The sequence below is a fragment of the Nuphar pumila genome, chromosome 17 (assembly GCF_984573655.1).
Source record: "Nuphar pumila chromosome 17, dmNupPumi1.hap1.1, whole genome shotgun sequence".
NCBI lineage: Eukaryota > Viridiplantae > Streptophyta > Magnoliopsida > Nymphaeales > Nymphaeaceae > Nuphar > Nuphar pumila.
Window position 1 is genome coordinate 59560239 of NC_143265.1, and position 18434 is coordinate 59578672.

At 35.1% G+C, this 18434-nt stretch overlaps 1 long non-coding RNA gene across 1 annotated transcript in view; it reads left to right on the forward strand.

Moving 5' to 3' along the window:
• Nucleotides 1-2537: 2537 nt before the first annotated feature.
• The window catches only part of LOC149812005 (uncharacterized), a 35044-nt gene continuing 19147 nt past the window's right edge, over nt 2538-18434 (forward strand). The window contains exons 1-3 of the long non-coding RNA XR_016428586.1: nt 2538-2665; nt 3414-3492; nt 4961-5044. This is a non-coding gene — a long non-coding RNA (uncharacterized LOC149812005). The remainder of the gene's footprint in view (nt 2666-3413; nt 3493-4960; nt 5045-18434) is intronic.

Here is an 18434-nt window from a genome sequence, read left to right on the forward strand (position 1 = left end):
AGAGCAAAAAAGACCACCACAAGCTCCTATGCATAGCCCTCCATCGCATCCAAGTAGCCCTTCTTCTCCATCTACTTCATTATTAGGAGAAAGCTCAAGTGAAACGCTTCTAAGAACAAGAAGCTTGCATAACTGACAATAACTATTGTCGGTATAAGGCACATAGCCAACATTTTTTATTGTTAGCTATGTTTACTTTTTTTTTAACTAATACAACCAACAATAAATTATCGACAATATAGAAAATATAACCGACAGTTTTATCGTCGGCTATGTCCAATTTTTGTTTTTCTTTTTATTTTGAAACTAACTTAGCTGATGATAAATTATCGTCGATATAAAAAATATAACGATGATTTTTATCTTTGGCTTTGTCGAGCTTTTTTTTTTTTTTTTGAAGGTAATATAGTCGATGCTAAATTATCAGCGATATAAGAAATATAGTCGAAGATTTTTATCGTAGGCTATGTCCAATTTTTTGTTTTTTTTATAATTTTAAAACTAATATAGCCGACGAAAAATTATCGTTGGTATAAGAAATATAGCCGACAATTTATATCGTCAGCTATGCCCATTCTTTATTTTTTTATTTTGAAATTAACATAGCCGGTGACAAATTATCGCTAGTATAAGAAATATAGCCGGCGATTTTTATGGTCGACTATATCCAATTTTTGTTTTTTCTTACTTTTGAAACTAATATAGCCGATGATTTTTATCGTAAGCTATGTTTATTTATTTTTTATTTTTGAAACCAATATAGTCAACAATAATTATCGTCGGTAATCAACACATTGATGATGATAATTATAGTCAACAATAATACAATTAATCAACATATTGACGATGATAATTATCGTTGTCAATTTGGTGATCATTTTTAATCTATTAACATTGTCAATATGCTGATTATTACTAATCTGTTGACGACCATAATTATCGTCATCAATATGTTGATTATTTGTAATCTACTTACGACAATAATTATCGTTGTCAATAAACTAATATGCACTAAGATTTTCATAGTTTATTTATTTTATTTTTTTCCAAAATTCTACCATACAGATGCGATCTACATGCATGGTTTTATAGAAACATACTTTTGGATCATCCGATTATGATGTATAAGAAGGATCTTTTAAGGCTTGAAAATCAATGACTCAAATTTTTTGTAAATATAAGCATAAAAAATCATATGTTTTTATCTAATTACGATGATCCAACAATCAATTCAAAGCAAATGGATCACGCTGAATGCATCTGCAATGTTAGATTTGTAAAAAAAACTATGAAAATCTTACTTCATACCATTTTACATGTTACAATTTCTTTTGATTAAGGGTAACTAAAATATGTAAACCAGTCAAATATGTAAATTGATATGCACCGAGATTTTCATAGTTTTTTTTTTCAAAAATGTTATCGTACGGATGTGATCTAAATGCATAGTTTTATAAAAATAGACTCTTGGATCATCTAATTACGAAGTATAAGAAGAATCTTTTAAGGCTTAAAAATCAACTTAGAATTTTCGTAAATACAAGCATAAAAAATCACATTTCTTGATTCGATTATGATGATCCAATAGTCGATTCCAAGCATATGGACCATGATGAATGTATCTACAAGGTTAGATTTGCAAAAAAATCTATAAAAATCTTGGTTCATACAAGTTTACATGTTATAGTTTTTCTTGATCCAGAATAACTAAAATATTTAAACCAGTCAAATATATAAACTGGTATGCACTAAAATTCCGTAGATTTTTTTTATTTTTTTCTAGATGCATGGTTTTATAGAAAGAGACTCATGTATCATCCGATTACAATGCACAAGAAGAATCTTTTAAGGCTTGAAAACCAATGACTCATAATTTTTGTAAATATAAGTATAAAAAATCATCGTCAATACATCTAAAACTGACAATAATTATCATTGTTAATATATCTAAAATGGATGATAATTATCATATTCAATGTATCTAAAATGGATGATAATTATGATGTCAATATGCTGATTATTACTTTTTTAATCTAAAACCGACGATAATTATCGTCGGATTTAAATATATTTCAGCCGATATTTATCGTCGTCAATATGCAATATAAAACCGACGATAATTATGTCGTCTTTATACGTCAGAAAATCCCTAATTTTTTTAGCGGGAATATTTCCCCCTCTTCCTTTTAGCTTCGTATTTTCCTCGTTCAGTTATTTTTTGTCCTCCTCCCTCCTTCACTCTAGTCCTCTGTTTGTCCTCCTTTCTCCACCTCCCTCCTCCTTCTCCCCTCCTTCCCTTACCCTTCTGTGTTAAAGGTTTCGTTGAAGGAGGCAACGCCGCCGCCATCGCCGGCGTCTCCACCCATCCTCTTGATCTCATTAAGGTCCGTATGCAACTTCAGGGCGAAGCCCCGCTACCCGTTCCCACCGCTGCTGCCACCTCCCTCCACCCGCCGTTGTCTTCGCCACCCCCTCTCCTTCCATATCCACCACCAACATCCACGCCCCATCCCCACCGCCGTCGTCGCCCCCGCAGGTCGGACCCATCTCCGTCGGCGTCAAGTTCATAAGAACGGAGGGGGTTATGGCTCTGTACAAAGGCTTCATACCCACCATCACTAGGCAGGGCCTTTTTACGGTCGTGCTCTTTGTTACGTTGGAGCAGGTGAGAAAACTACTCAAGGCTTTCTGAGATCATTCGTATCTTTTGAAGGGAAAGGGGTATAAAAAAACAAGGGTTGGTGATGATGTTTAAGAGGGGAGGACGATGATGACAATAATTTTTAGTAGATCTAAATTGGTTGTCTCTGTTATTTGTTATTTTTAGCAAGGGATTAAGATGATTGTAGTGGGTCGATTTAAGTGTGTTGGCCATGCTTGCGCCCTTCATGGATATGTGGCCGTGCTCTTTGTTACGTTGGAGCAGGTGAAAAAACTAAAGGATTTCTGAGATCATTCGTATCTTTTGGAGGAAGAGGGGTATAAAATAAAAATTAAAACGAAGGGTTGGTGATGATGTTTAAGAGAGGAGGAGGACGATGATGACGATAAATTTTAGTAGATTTAGATTGGATGTCTCTGTTATTTGTTATTTTTAGCTAGGGATTAAGATGATTGTAGTGGGTCGAGTTAAGGGTGTTGGCCATGCTTGCGCCCTTCATGGATATGTGGAAGAAGTTTGATGAAATTTCCCTTCTCGTGGTTCACTCTTCTCGGTCGTCTTCTTCTTCTTTTCTGTTGATTGAATATTGATTTAGCTGGGACTCTATGGGGGCTCTTAGCACAACATTAATTTTCATCATTAATTCAGACTTAGTATACATTTTATGATGTTCAATACGTCTCTTAGAGATGAGTTTGACAAAGGGTTCTTTTTGCTTTTTGTTTTCTAATGGATGGTGGTGGTGGAGGAGACCGAGTGCAGAGGGGAGAGACAAGCGCTACCCGGTGCAGAGGGGACCAAATACAACTTCACTCTTGCTTGGCTATAAGGTAAAATCCCAAGCCTTTTTTTGTTCTCACAAATAGTCGTGTGGAACCAAACCCCAAACGACTGTTATGTTTTCATGGAACATTTGAGGGGAAAGTGATGGGTTTTGTGTTGGCGATTCTCCTTCATAATAATACTTTCTGTTATGTGGGTTTTGGTTAAAAATGCCAATGATATCGATATCATTCCTTGGCCGAGACAATGATGAATTATTTTTTTATGCAATATCATGATCGATTTTTTGGTAGGTAATTTTCCTCTTGCTACCTCTTTATTGTGGGGTGTACCATTTTTCATCAAATATTTTTTGAGAAAATGTTGGTTCTGCACTAATAATATTCCTGTTATAATGTAATTGCCGCAATGATTTTTCCACATGGATAGGTAGAAAAACATAGGCAGATTGCAGTTTTTGGTTTTGTCTCTTGTGAGTGTCTTGAATTTTGGAGAAATGAGGTTTGTAGTGGTAACAGAGGCCTTAGGCCATTAGGCCCAAGCTCAGAGCCCACCACAAATCTATCTCTGGTGTGGATATGCTTATTTTCATAACTTTTCCATACATTGCCTTTCTTGTATGGAGAGTCATCTCTCTTTTAAGTGTTGTTGGGGTTTTGGGACTTTGAGAGTTCTTGTACTCCATTGTGTTCCTCACATTGTTAGTGGATTTTTGCTCCTCCTTCGCCTGTGGACATAGGTATGAGTGCCAAACACATAAGTCTTGTATTCTCTCATTTCCCTCTTATCTATCTTTTGGTTTGCTTCATTTTGTTTGTGGTTTCATAACATCCAGCATGAATGACTCCAAGGATTATGTTCCCAATTTTTTTCTCTGGGCCAAGTTGTCTGCATGATTGATTCTTGGCAATTATCACTTTATATTAGGAGAAAACCAAAGCTGAAGTGACTGTAACTGATCATAATGTAATTGAAGACCGAGCTTCTTATTACGAGTAATGCATTCTTTTAAGGGATAAGTTTTCTGAGCATGCATTGTGTGTGTGTGCACACCAAAAAGTTGCCATGTACACAATCTTGCCATTATGAGTAATGCATATGTTTTAAGGGTAAGTTGCACATGTTCAAATTTGATGTACAACTGTATTGTACTGTAGGGTACTCTCTCTCTCTCTCCGCATGTGTGTTTGTGTCTGTGCATGCAGGTGCAGAAGTTTTTCATGGTTTTGTGCTTTAGGAATCAGAAGGTTAATACATTCACAAAGGTGTACTATTCTAATTTTAATTGCAAAAACTGGTGGCATTAGGTGCACTTTGTGCAAGAGGAGTAATGCATGCATGACTTTTCCAATAATGATAAAGCATGTGTAGTCTATTCGATCAGTTTTAGAAGGTATGACTTTCTTTGATTCTGTCTGTTACCTGCCTCAGTTATGAACCCGATTGGCAAGATACTCATCTTCAATTACATGTTTATGTTGCTTATTTCTGATATTTTTGGTGGCTGACTCACAGGTGTAAGCAAATTCTTATACAGAGGTGATCATGTGTCTCATAAAAAAATGAAGTGATAACTATTCATTCACTAATCCTAATCAGGTATTTTTCATTTTCCTTATTATCATAATCTGCATTGGTATTAGTTATTTGTGTGAAACCTTTTACCTTTACTTTAGGTTTGATCCCATGACCCAACATCCTAGATCTTAAGGGGCTTTTGATTGCCTTGACCAAGAATCTGATCTGGTGTTCAGGCGAAACTCCTCCTCCTAGGATCTTCCATAGGCTCTTGGATTACTTCGAATATGAGATCCTAGGTAATCAGACACACCCTTATTTTTTCCGGTTGATTGTGCTACAAACAAGCATATAGACACACACACACACACACACATAGGTACACATATATATGGACGTGACTCTCTTGTGCACATAGTGTATGCACACAGACTCGCTATGTACACAGGTATACCTGAATATGGGGGTTTGCTTGACACTTGGAATCACATGGTAACCATAGTTTTATGTATATCACCACATACCAATGCTTAGGAACCAATTGCTATGTTGCTTTACTAGCAGAAAGTAAAAGGTTATTTTCTAGAATAGGGACCATGAAATAACTACTGTGATCCTAAATTGTTGGGTTAGGAAAGCATGGGTTTATCTTTTTTGAAAGAAAACAATTTATCAAGTCATAAAGCATAGGTTTATCATTTGTACCTTTGTTTCATGAAACTATTTATGCATGATTTGACAACTGGAATTATAATTTGTTCATTTTCAATAAGTTTTCAAGTTGTAGCAATTCTGCTGGCTTTTGTTCAATCATACATGGCCCTGTATTTTAATCCTTCTGATTAGCATCCATTGCCATCATTGACAGGGTATTTTCTCATTTGATGATGTAAGATACAACCATTCATTTGATGGTATTTTCTCCTTTTTAATTGTTTGTATTATTATTCTTTAAAAAAATTCTAGGATTTAAATTTGTAAAAAAATCATAGTCAATGTCAATGATAAATATCATTGGTTTTTTTAATTTTTTTTATAGTCAATGCTGATGGTAAATATCGTCATTGACATTAAATATAGTCGACGATAATTATCGTTGGTTATTTGAACATATATGATTTTTCAATATATATACGACAATAATTATCGTTGACTTTGATATGTAACCGACGATATTTATAATTGGTTTTAACTAACATAGCTTACGATATTTGTCGTTGGCTTTAAATAATATAGGCGATGATATTTATCATCGGTTTTAACTAGTATAGTCGCCAACAGTTTTATATCGACTATATCAAATTGTCAAATTTATTTTTATAAAAACAATGATATATAAATATCATCGAAAATTGTAATATAAATGACCATAAAAAGTTGACGCCTGTGGCGACAATATTTATCATCATTTATATTATTGGCTACCGTAAATCATATATTTCTGATGATAAATATCGTCGACAATGACCTGTTTTCTTATAGTGTGTATATGCATGCCTTGCACGTCTTATAATACGAACATACATTAATTGTCCATAAGCATTTAGCCACCATATGGTTCCATGAACCACAAGTTAAAATATGAGCCTTAAAGATCATGTAACATCATAATATCATGTTCATGTATGCTTTGCATGTCTTATAGAACAATGTATGCTTTGCATGTCTTATAGAACAACATGTAACATCTTTCATTCAAACATTCATGATCATGTTTATCATTACAATCATCATTTAAGGTCATGACCACATGTAACACTATCATCATGCTCATTCTAAGCATCATTCCACAAACTACTTATCATGTGTCATAAAATTGATCTTTAGTGTTTATTCACAAAGCACTTATCACATGTCACAAATCCGATTTTATTGTTCATACACATAGTATTAATCATACATTATGAAAACTGATTTTGAGTGCTCATGTGCATATCATCAATCATAAATACAAATTTAATTTTATATGAACATGGTCATCTTTTAAAAATCCAAAATTTTCATAACACAAGCCTTCCATGTACACATAAAATTTCAGATTTGCATGGCACATCTTTATTTCAACTTTGCATATTATAATTGTGTTTAAACAAGTATCTACAATCCGGATTTAAAAAAAGCCCCAAAGTCCATAACATGAATTATATCTCAAACATACAAATTAACATTCTAACATGTTATTGACATTTTAATTAAGCATGGATCAACACTCTAACAAGTGATTAGAGTATAAATTAAGGGAAACCCCTAATTCTAATATATAAACTAATTATGATTTGCATGAATTAACACTCTAACATGCTATTGATATTCAATTAAGTATGAATCAACACTCTAACAAGTGATTACAATGTAAATTAAGGAAAATCTTTAATTTCAATACATAAACTAATTATGATTTGCAGGTATTAACATTCAAATATGCTATTATTCAATTAAGCATGAATCAACACTCTAATAAGTAATTGGGGTGTAAATTAAGGAAAACCCCTAATTCCAATGCATGAACCAATCACGGTTTGCATAAATAAACATTCCAACATACTATTGAAATTTAATCAAACATGATTCAATACTCTAACACGTGATTAAAGTAATAATTAAGGAAAACCCCTAATTTCAATATGATATTGACATTCAATTAAGTATGAATCAACACTCTAACAAGTGATTATGGTATAAATTAAAGAAAACTTATAATTTAAATACATGAATCAATTACGATTGCCCTTGAATAAACATTCCAATATGCTATTGACAATCAATTAAGCACGATACCTGCAATACTCATTCAAGTGATTAGAGTACCAATTAGGGGAAACTTTTAATTCTAACATAAGAATTAAATGTAAATTGCATGAATTATTATTCCAACATATTGGTTCATATTCATAGGGTATGACTAAGTTTTTATGCTGGCTGTCACAGGCCTACCGCAACCCTCCTCCTTTATCCGGGCTTGGGACCGACAGTGTATAACTAAAGAACATGTGTATGTTGTTTGCTGATGATATTGTTTGATTGATGAGTCTAGGGCTGGGGTTAATGCTAAGTTAGAATTATGGAGAGAGACATTGAAAGCAAGAGGTTTTAAGTTGAGTAAGAGTAAGACAAAATACATGGAATGTCAGTTTAGTAAGCAACGAAGTAGTGATGGGAGTCTAGTGAAGCTTGGTGAGCAAGAAATACCGGTGGATGATTGTTTCAAATATTTGGGATCTATCATTCAAAAGTATGGAGAAATGGAGATGTAAATCATAGGATAAAGGTTGGGTGGATGAAATGGAAAAGTGCAACTGGAGTGTTGTGCGATTGTAGAATGCCACTACGGTTGGAGGGAAAGTTTTATAGGATGACTATTAGGCCCGCTTTACTATATGGTACAGAATGTTAGGCTGCGAAGAGACATCATATTTAAAAATGAGTGTAGCTGAGATGCGTATGCTGAGATGGATGTGTGGAAATACAATAAAAGATAAGATTCAGAACGAGGAGATACGTAAGAAGGTAGGCGTTGCACCCATTGAAAATAAGATGAGAGAGAATCGTTTACGGTGGTTTGGACATATTCGGCGAAGGCCTAATGATGCTCCGGTTAGAAGGACGGAGAAATGGGAAAATATATTAGTTAAAAGAGGTTGGGGTAGGCCTAAGAAGACATGGATGGAGGTGATAGGAAAGAATATGAATGCTTTGAACCTCACCGAGGACATGGCATTGGATAGAAATGATTGGAGGAGAAGGATTCATGTGGAAGACCCAAAATGATTTTCTTTTTTGGTTCATATCGCCGACCCCAATTGTTTTGGGATGAAGGCGTTGTTGTTGTTGTATTATTCCAACATGCAATTTAATTTCAATTAAACATGATACTTGTAATTTAATTTCAATTAAGCATGATATAACAATCAATCAAGTCATTAAAGTGCCAATTAAGGAAAACTCCTAATTCTAACATGAGAATTAAATCTAAATTATATGAATTATCTTTCTAATATTTAATTCAATTTTAATTAAGCATAATACATGCAATTCAAGTTCAATTAAGCATGATACAATATTCAATCAACTGATGATTGTGTCAATTAGAGAAAACCCCTAATTTTAACATAAGAGTTGAATATACAATCCATGAATTATCATTTCAACATGCAATTCAATTTCAATTAAGCATGATATATACAATTCAATTTTAATTAAGCATGACAATTTAATTTTAATTAAGCATGATATATGCAATTTAATTTTAATTAAGCATGATACAATAACCCTTAATTTTAACATAAGAATTTAATTTAAATTACATGAATTATCATTCCAACATGCAATTCAATTTCAATTAAGCATGATACATATAATCTAATTTCAATTAAGCATGCTATAATATTCAATCAAGTGGTTAGAGTGCTAATTAGAAAAAAAATTCTAATTTTAACATAAAAATTGAACTTAAATTGCATGAATTATCATTCTAACATGCAATTCAATTTCAATTAAGCATGATACAATACTCAATCAAGTGAATAGAGTGTCAATTAAGGGAAACCCCTAATTATAACATAAGAATTGAATTTAAATTATATGAATTATCATTTTAACTTGTAATTCAATTTAAGTTAAACATGATGCATGTAATTCAATTTCAATTAAGCATTATACAACACTCAATCAAATGATTAGAGTGTTAATTAGAGAAAACTCTTAATTACTACACTATAGCATATTTAATTTTTTTATATACATACAAGGATCAAGACTCTTAGTTTTTTAAAAGATGAATCCTCCTAAAAACCTTTGGAGGATTCCCAAAAAATAAATGAAAATAGAGAGAGAGAGAGCACGCTTTCTCTTTTAAATTCGTGTGGGTGAGGAAGAGAGATTTTATCAAAGTCATTGTGGGGCTTGAGAGAGAGAGAATAACATTATTTCGAATGATATATGAAAAGAGTGAGAGATTAAGATGTGCTATTTATATCCTAAGGTGGTTTATATAGGTTCTTAGGATCTTGATAAGTGAATGATTGATATTAAATTAGTTATTAGGGTTCTTTATCATTTTGATAAGTAAAGGGTTGAGATGCATTGATATTGAATGACAAAAATCATGCTACCTAAGTGTCAAGAAGGTTGGGGAAGCTTCTTAATTTTATTTTCTTTTGGAATTACATGGGTGTGGGCTCTACCTTTCTCTTTAGAAAGGTCGACTAAGGGAGAGAGAGAGGCTTCTAGAGCCTTTTTCCCACTTAGTGATCGACTTGTCTAAGTGGTTGACCACTTTCCCAAGTAGGCTTCCTACTTGCTTATCTTCTTTAGTCTAAGCTTGACACTTGTCTCACATAGCTTCTACTTCTAACTTTTCTAACTTTTTTATCTTAAGCTTGTTATATGTCTTATATGAATTTGCTACTAACTTGGCGACATGGCCACATGTGCCACATCGCTTTGCATATGTTCCTTGAGAAATGCGTCACCTCAAGGCTTTAGAGATATATCTAAGTGGATCTTACTTATATAAGTTGATCCAACCTATCTCTATGGATTGGGTCAATCCAATAGATCCAATACGAATTGGATCAATTCAATGACCATTTTGATTCCTTAATATCGTAATTTATAGATATAAAAAAATAGTTTTTATTATTTAATTAGCATATAAATTTTCAATTAAATATTAATTAATTTTCTATTGCTAGTTTATCATCTACTAATTTAAAGGCAATTTAAATCCAAATTAAAATTGTAAACCCTATTTGGGCAAAAATTCCATTTTTAATGATGAAAAAATTGCATAAATTTCTTGGCTTATACATCATTCTTCCCTTAAAAGAATTTCGTCCTCGAAATTTCAATATAAGGACTATTGGAATAGGCTGGGTACTTCTCTTTCATTTGGGCATCGGGTTCCCAAGTACATTCTTCAATGTCATGATGTTGCTAATGCACTTTAACAATATAAATAGTTTTTGTCCTAAATACTTTTTTTTACGATCCATAATTTCCATGGGCCTTTTTTCCATGGTCATATCTTCTCGAATGTTCATATCTTTGTACTGGATGACGTGTGATGGATCATGAACATACTTCTTCAACACAGATACGTGAAGAATATTATGAATTTGCTCATATTGAGGAGGTAGTGTCACTCGATAGGCAGCTTCGCCAACTTGTTCTAAGATTTCTAAAGCTTCGAAAAATCTAGGGCTTAATTTTTTTTTTTTTAATATACACTTTTGGTAGGTGATACCTTGACAAATATCGAATCTTTAACGTTAAAAGTGAGTTCTCTATGTCGTTGGTCGGCGTAACTTTTCTGTCAGCTTTGTGCTGCTCACGGTCTTTCTTGAATCATTTGCACTTGTTGGGTGTAGTGTTGCAACACGATTGGTGATTTTATAGCTCGCTCACAAACCTCGTCCTAATATATCAGGGATCGACAAGATTGTTCATACAAAGCCTCTTATAGAGCAATTCTGACAAGTGTCAGATATGAATCCCAGTCGCCCTTCCAATCAAGTTTTATTCTCGTAGTGTATCTTCTAAAGTTTGTATGGTCCTCTCAGATTGACCATCGGTTTGGAGATGAAAGGCTGTGCTAAATTTCAATTTTGTTCTCAAAGCTTGTTGTAGTTGTCCCAAAAACTATGAAATGAAGCGAGGGCTATGATTAGATATGATCGAGATGAGAACTCTGTGTAGTCACACTATCTCCTTGATATATAATTCCGCCAAACTTTCGAGGGATTGGTTGATCCGGATGGATAGAAAATGCGCTGACATGGTAAGTCTATCGACAATTATCCAAATAATATAGTGATGCTTGCGGTTTTGAGGTAAATATATTCCTTCTAAATATCAAGTTGTTTATGGTCTCACCAAACCTCTTCCTTCATATAAGTTTAAATTTATGTGCAACAAGTTCAATGTCCAATCTAGAACATTGAACTTGAGGGGAATGTTTGGGAGACCTAACATTTGGCAAGGCTCGATGTGGACCCAGCACAAGCCAATCCAAAGAAGAAACTACGAATAAGTTGGAAACTAAGGCAAATAAAGAAAATAGCTTTCTTGATAAGGGAGTTATTTCTCAACACGAAGAAGGAAAGCTATGCATCAAGGACTATTGAAAGACAAGCTATGTCTCCTAATTGTGGAAAGTCGATATTAGGAGATAAGAGTAAAATTGTAAAATCATAAAATTATGAGATTCTAAGGCATTGTAATGTTGTAACACGAATCTATTAATGAATCATCTCTCTTGTCCTAGCGGTTCATATAGAGTGATAGTTCATCCTTAGACATAGGTCCTAACAATTGAACCACGTAAATCTTCTTGTGTGGTTATCGATTTTCTATTTTTATCATCTTGTGTGGTTACCGATATTTTGCTCTTATTGCCTTGTGTGATTATCAATTTTTTTCGTTAGAACATCGCCTTGCGTGGTTACCGATATTCTGTTGTTATCGCCTTGTGTGGTTATTGATTTTATATTCTCTTACGAACATCAAAATCATTTACGGGGTAGTACACTAGGTCCCACCTCTTTAGTAGGAGGTCTCCCCATTTTTATAGGGGGCAGCCAGTACGTGTCTCCCTGTAGTTGGGCAAAACACTTCCTTTTGCCCTGAACACTTGATCTACTCACCCTTTTCTCTTTGAGTTGAGTTATCATTTTCTATTTTATGCCTTTCCCACATACAAAAGGAATGGAAGTAGAATCTCATGTTTACAATCTTTTGAGTTTTTTGGGTTCTCTTGCAAGTTATTTTCTGCAAGATCAGTGAAAATGATTCTCAAAGGGGTGTGTAGGCAAACATGCCCTTAGGGCGTGTGTGATGTCCAAGACTTGTGGGGCCCACTCTAGATAGGACAATCAAATACCCTCTTAGGGTGTGTTTGGCACTATGGATAAATAGTGGTTGTTCATCCACTGATGAATTATTCGTGACAAATAGTTGGTGTAAAACCCATTAAAAAAATTGGACCCAAGTTTGATCCGGATCCAAACCTAGGTCATTTTCACCCTCGCGTGCCTTTAAATAGGCATGCGGGGAGGGGGGGTCCCTTATTCGTAGAAACCCTCCCCCGTATCTTCTCTCTCTCTGACCTCGACACCCTCACTCCTCGCCTCCTCTCTCCCGCAGCTCCCTCTCACTTCACCCTCTCTCCCGTTGCCAATCTTCCGACCGGCAGACCTCTGGCGAACCCTTGTTCGGCAAAATCGTTGCCGACCCCCCCCCCCCCCCCCCCCCCCCATCTCTCCTTGTGTGCGCCGGTGACACACGACCACCACCACCTCCTCCGTTTGACCCCTCGTTGCCGGTGTTCTCCCTCTTGTTGATTCCTTTTTTTTTCAGGTAACCCTCCACTCCCCTCTTCTTCTATTTTCTTCTTTTTTTTTTCTTTTGTCGACAGGGGTGATGCCCCTGCCACCTGTGTTTGACAGGACGATAGGGGCTTTTTGCCCCTGCCACTCGTTTTCTGGCAAGGGGCGACACTCCCCTGTCGCCTATTTTAATCGGCCGACAGGGGTTTCCATGTTAAAATGTACCTATTATATATATATATATAAATTCTGTATATTACATCAATACCCGATAGGGGTATTTTGTAATTTCATATAGTTGTTTTAGAAAACAACTATTTTTTCTTTTTTGAATAAATGTAATTTTTATTTTTATTTTTTTCAATTCTTTTTTTATTCTTTTTGAGGACCTAAAGGGGCTCCAACATAGAAGTCGTTGGAGCCCCCAACGGTCACAAATGTGACCGTTGGGGGCTCCCAACGACTCTATGGGAGCCCCCTTTTGGCTCTCCTTTTGAGGCCCTTTGGCCCTCCTTTTTCCTCCTCTTCCTCTTGTATAAATAGGGGTGACCCCCTTGTGTATTCTCATCTTGGAGAGCTTCTCTCTCTTTTCAATAAGAGGCTTTGTATATTGTTGCCTTCTTAAAAGGCTTGTGCTTGTATTGTCCCTTCGTGGACTTGTGATATTTTCTCTTTTATTCATTGTTGTATGTGCTTGTATGCACTCTTTATATTTCCGCAATATCTCATTACATGGTATCAGAGCCACTCGATTCTTGAAGGAAAGGTGTGGTTCGTGTATCTCATATTTTAGTAAACATCTTCTCACTTCTTGGCAACATCATGGAGACAAAGATTGATCTTTCTTTCAAGCTCAATGGAAAGAACTATATGATGTGGGCATCGGCAATGGAGAATAATCTCAAAGGAAAGAAGCTTTGGGGTTATGTCATGGGGACCGTTCTGGAACCTAAGCTTATGCTCACGAAGATGGAAGAAGATCAAGAAAAGGCTCTTGAGGGAGATGCTCGTCTCAAGGCCATTGAAAATCATCAAAAGGAAGTGGAAGATTGGGAAAGCAATCACGCAAAAATCCTTGCGTGGTTTATGAACAATGTGGAGCTTAAGGTATGTGTTAATATAGCTAAATTTCGTAGAGCCAATGAGGCTTGGTCCTTTATGAGGGGTATGTATACCCAAAAAGATCTTGCAAGAGCATACTTCTTGCTAGAAAAGATTAGAACCACCAAGCAAGGTGATTCTAGCATTCAAGACTACTATAGTGTCCTAAACCCACTATGGGATGAATTGGCTCTCTAGGAGCCAAAGTGGGTTTCTATGGAAGATGTTGATTTAAGACAAAAACAAATGGAACAAGAGCGATTGTTTCAATTTCTTTTTGGGCTACGTCCCGAATTTGAGCAAGTGAGATCCTCACTTCTCCATAGATCTATTTTTCCTCCTATTGAGGATGCTATTGCCGAAATCACTCAAGAGGAGACAAGGCTTGGCATGAGTAAGCATGTTGATGAAGTCCTTGCCGTATCCAAACCGGGTAACAATGTTAGAACCTATAAGTCTCCTCATTTTGGGAAACAAAGGAACTACAATGGAGGAAGAAAAATGATTGTTTGTCATTATTGTAATGAGCCGGGTCACATTAGACCCGCTTGTCCAAAGCTTATGGGAACCTTCAAGCCTAAAGTAGCCTTTCTTGAAGAAACCAAAGAAGATGAAGGCAAAAACAATGACATTAAAGAAACTCTTGGACAAATATCTATGGCTCTCCAACAAATGCTAAAAGTTTCTTCCTCCACATCGGGTGCGGCCATTGCTTCAACATCATCACCCGGTACGTATTCTTGGATCCTTGATTCCGGAGCTTCTTTTCATATGACCCCTCATGAAAATGCACTTAGTGATGTTTGCATCAATTCAAAGGACTCTTGTGTCTCAACGATCGATGAAACTTTTTTAAAAATTTCAAGTATTGGCTCTTTTAAAGATTCACAAAATTTTTGTGTTCCAAAAGTAAGAGTTGTTCCCAAATTAAATTTAAACCTTTTTTCGGTTTCTCAAATTGCCGACCATGGATGTGAAATATCTTTCTCATCTAATGGTTGCTTTGTGCAGTATCTCCGGTCCGGGAAGCGGATTGGGCAAGGCCATAGAAAGGGAAACCTCTATTATATGGACCATCTTGATCTCCCTACAAACTTTTTTTGTTCTTATGTCCAAGAAAAAAATATGGAAACTTGGCATAAAAGACTTGGTCATCCAAGTTATTCCAAAATGTATCTCTTTCCTTTTGAAAACAAATTTTGTAAGGAAAAAGAAATTAATTGCAAAGATTGCATTTTTGGAAAAATGAAGTCTATTCCTTTTCCAACTAGATCTTTTTTCTCATCAAGGCCTTTTGAATTGGTGCATTCGGATGTTTGGGGTTCTTCTCCGGTTATGTCTAAAGGGGGCTATTCATATTATGTTACGTTTATTGATGACTTTACTCGGTATGTTTGGATTTATTTCCTTAATCATAAGTCAGAAGTATTTACTTTCTTTAAAGATTTTCATAAAAAGGTTCAAAATCAATTTCAAAGTAACATATCTATTTTAAGATCCGATTCCGGTGGTGAATACTTATCTCACGAATTCCAAAACTATCTAAACTAAAATGGCATTTGTCATCAAAAGTCATGTCCTAGGACTCCTCAACAAAATGGCCTAGCGGAAAGGAAACATAGGCACATTATAGAAACCGCTAGAACATTACTTGTGTCTAGAAATATTTCAAATTTTTTTTGGGCGGAAGCCGTTCTTACCTCCACCTATCTAATCAATAGAATGCCCTCTTCTAAGTTAAAAAATGCTTCTCCCTATGAGAAATTCTTTAAGTTTTCACTCGATTTTAATCGACTTCGTATTTTTGGTTGCAAATGTTTTGTCCTACTACATAAAAGGGATAATTTATCTCCAAAAGCAATTTAATGTGTATTTTTTGGATATGGTGAAAATAAAAAAGGGTATAGATGTTATGATTTTAAGAATGATAAACTATATGTTTCAAAAGATGTAACATTTCTCGAAGAGGAAAACGGTTTTGATAAAATAGAAGAGACAAATGAAATCGATTATATATTTTTATATGATCTTATTGATGACATACAAGAAGATTCTCTTGAAAACATAGATGACACTCACGAGGTATCCCCTCTTGACATAACACTCTCAAATGATAGTAATTCAAATACAAATGTTCATGATAGTGATGCTAATATAAATGTTTACTCAAGAAGAAATCAAGAAAAACCTATTAGTGCCCTCGAAAAATACTCTCAAATTTCCGAATCCATTGAGGAACCACAAGTTAGGCATTCTTCTAGAATATCAATACCCCAAATAGGTTTGTATCCTATGATTCTTTAACTCCCAACTATCGGGCATGTTTGATAACTCTACATTCTTATTTTGAACCGGCTCACTATAAATAATCAAGCTAAATCTATACCTCATTGGGTTGAAGCAATGCAAGTTGAACTAAATGCTTTAAAAAAGGCCAATACCTGGGAAGTAGTTAAAACACAAAAAACCTATTGGTTGTCGTTGGGTCTTCAAAGTTAAAACTAAAAGCGATGGCTCTTTAGAACGATATAAAGCCAGACTGGTTGCTAAGGGATACTCCCAAAAATATGGTATTGATTACGAAGAAACATTCGCCCCTGTAGCTCGTATGACTAGTGTCAGAACCTTAATAGCTGTCGCATCAACCAAAAAATGGCCTATTTATCAACTTGACGTAAAAAATGCTTTTTTAAATGGAAGTTTAAGTGAAGAAGTTTATATGGATCCACCATTCGGAATAAATATTAAGCAAGGTCAAACACTTCGGCTTTTAAAGGCATTATATGGTCTTAAACAAGCCCCTAAGGCTTGGTATGATCGTTTTAGTGATATTATGATAAAATTAGGATTTCATTCTTGTTATACTGACACTGCTCTTTTTGTTAAAAATGCAGGTTCTAGTATCGTAATTTTGTTGCTTTATGTTGATGATATGATTATCACTGGAAATGATCAAAGTAGTATTATTAATGTTAAAAATATGTTGAAAGATAATTTTGATATGTCTGATTTAGGTTTTCTCAGATATTTTCTTGGAATTGAGGTTGCATATTCTCCTAGAGGATATATTTTGTCACAGATGAAGCTTGCTGCAGATATATGTTCTAAGTCTGGGATTTCTGATGATAAGAAGGTAGAGACTCCCGAGGTTATTAATGCTAAATTGCGGTTAGAGGATGGGGTTCTTCTGGAAGATCCTACACCGTACAGACAACTCATTGGGTCTCTTACATATTTGACCATCACCAGACCAGATATCACTCATGCGGTTCACTCAGTCAGTCAATTTCAACATGCTCCTACAACCGTGCATATGAGTGCGGTTCTCCGAATCATCCGCTACATTCGGAATACCATCAATAAAGGGCTATTTCTATCCTCCTCTTCTCCTTTGAATCTTCTTGCTTATACTGATGCAGATTGGGGAGGTAATCCCAATGATCGAGTCTCAACTACTGGTTTTTGTGTCTTTTTAGGGGACTCATTGATTGCCTGGCGATGCAAGAAGCAGCAGAAAGTTTCACTATCATCCACTGAAGCTGAGTACCGGGCGATGACAACCACAACAATGGAACTTGTATGGCTTCACAGTCTGCTTAAAGATATGGGAGTTGATATTACTGAAGCCTCAAAGCTGTGTTGTGACAATAAGAGTGCCATTTATATTGCGAGCAATCATACTTTTCATGAACGTACGAAACATATCGAAATGGATTGCCACTATGTTCGTGATGAATTTTTACGAGGAACTATTGCTTTGCCATATGTCACTTCAGAATATCAGTTGGCGGACTTCTTCACTAAAGCTATTCCGGCTCCTCGCTTCATGTTTCTTCTTGGCAAACTTTTCGTCATTCCCTCGTAAAGTTTGAGGGGGGGGGGTGTTAAAATGTACCTATTATATATATATATATATATATATAAATTCTGTATATTACATCAATACCTGATAGGGGTATTTTTGTAATTTCACATAGTTGTTTTAGAAAACGACTATTTTTTCTTTTTTGAATAAATGTAATTTTTATTTTTATTTTTTTCAATTC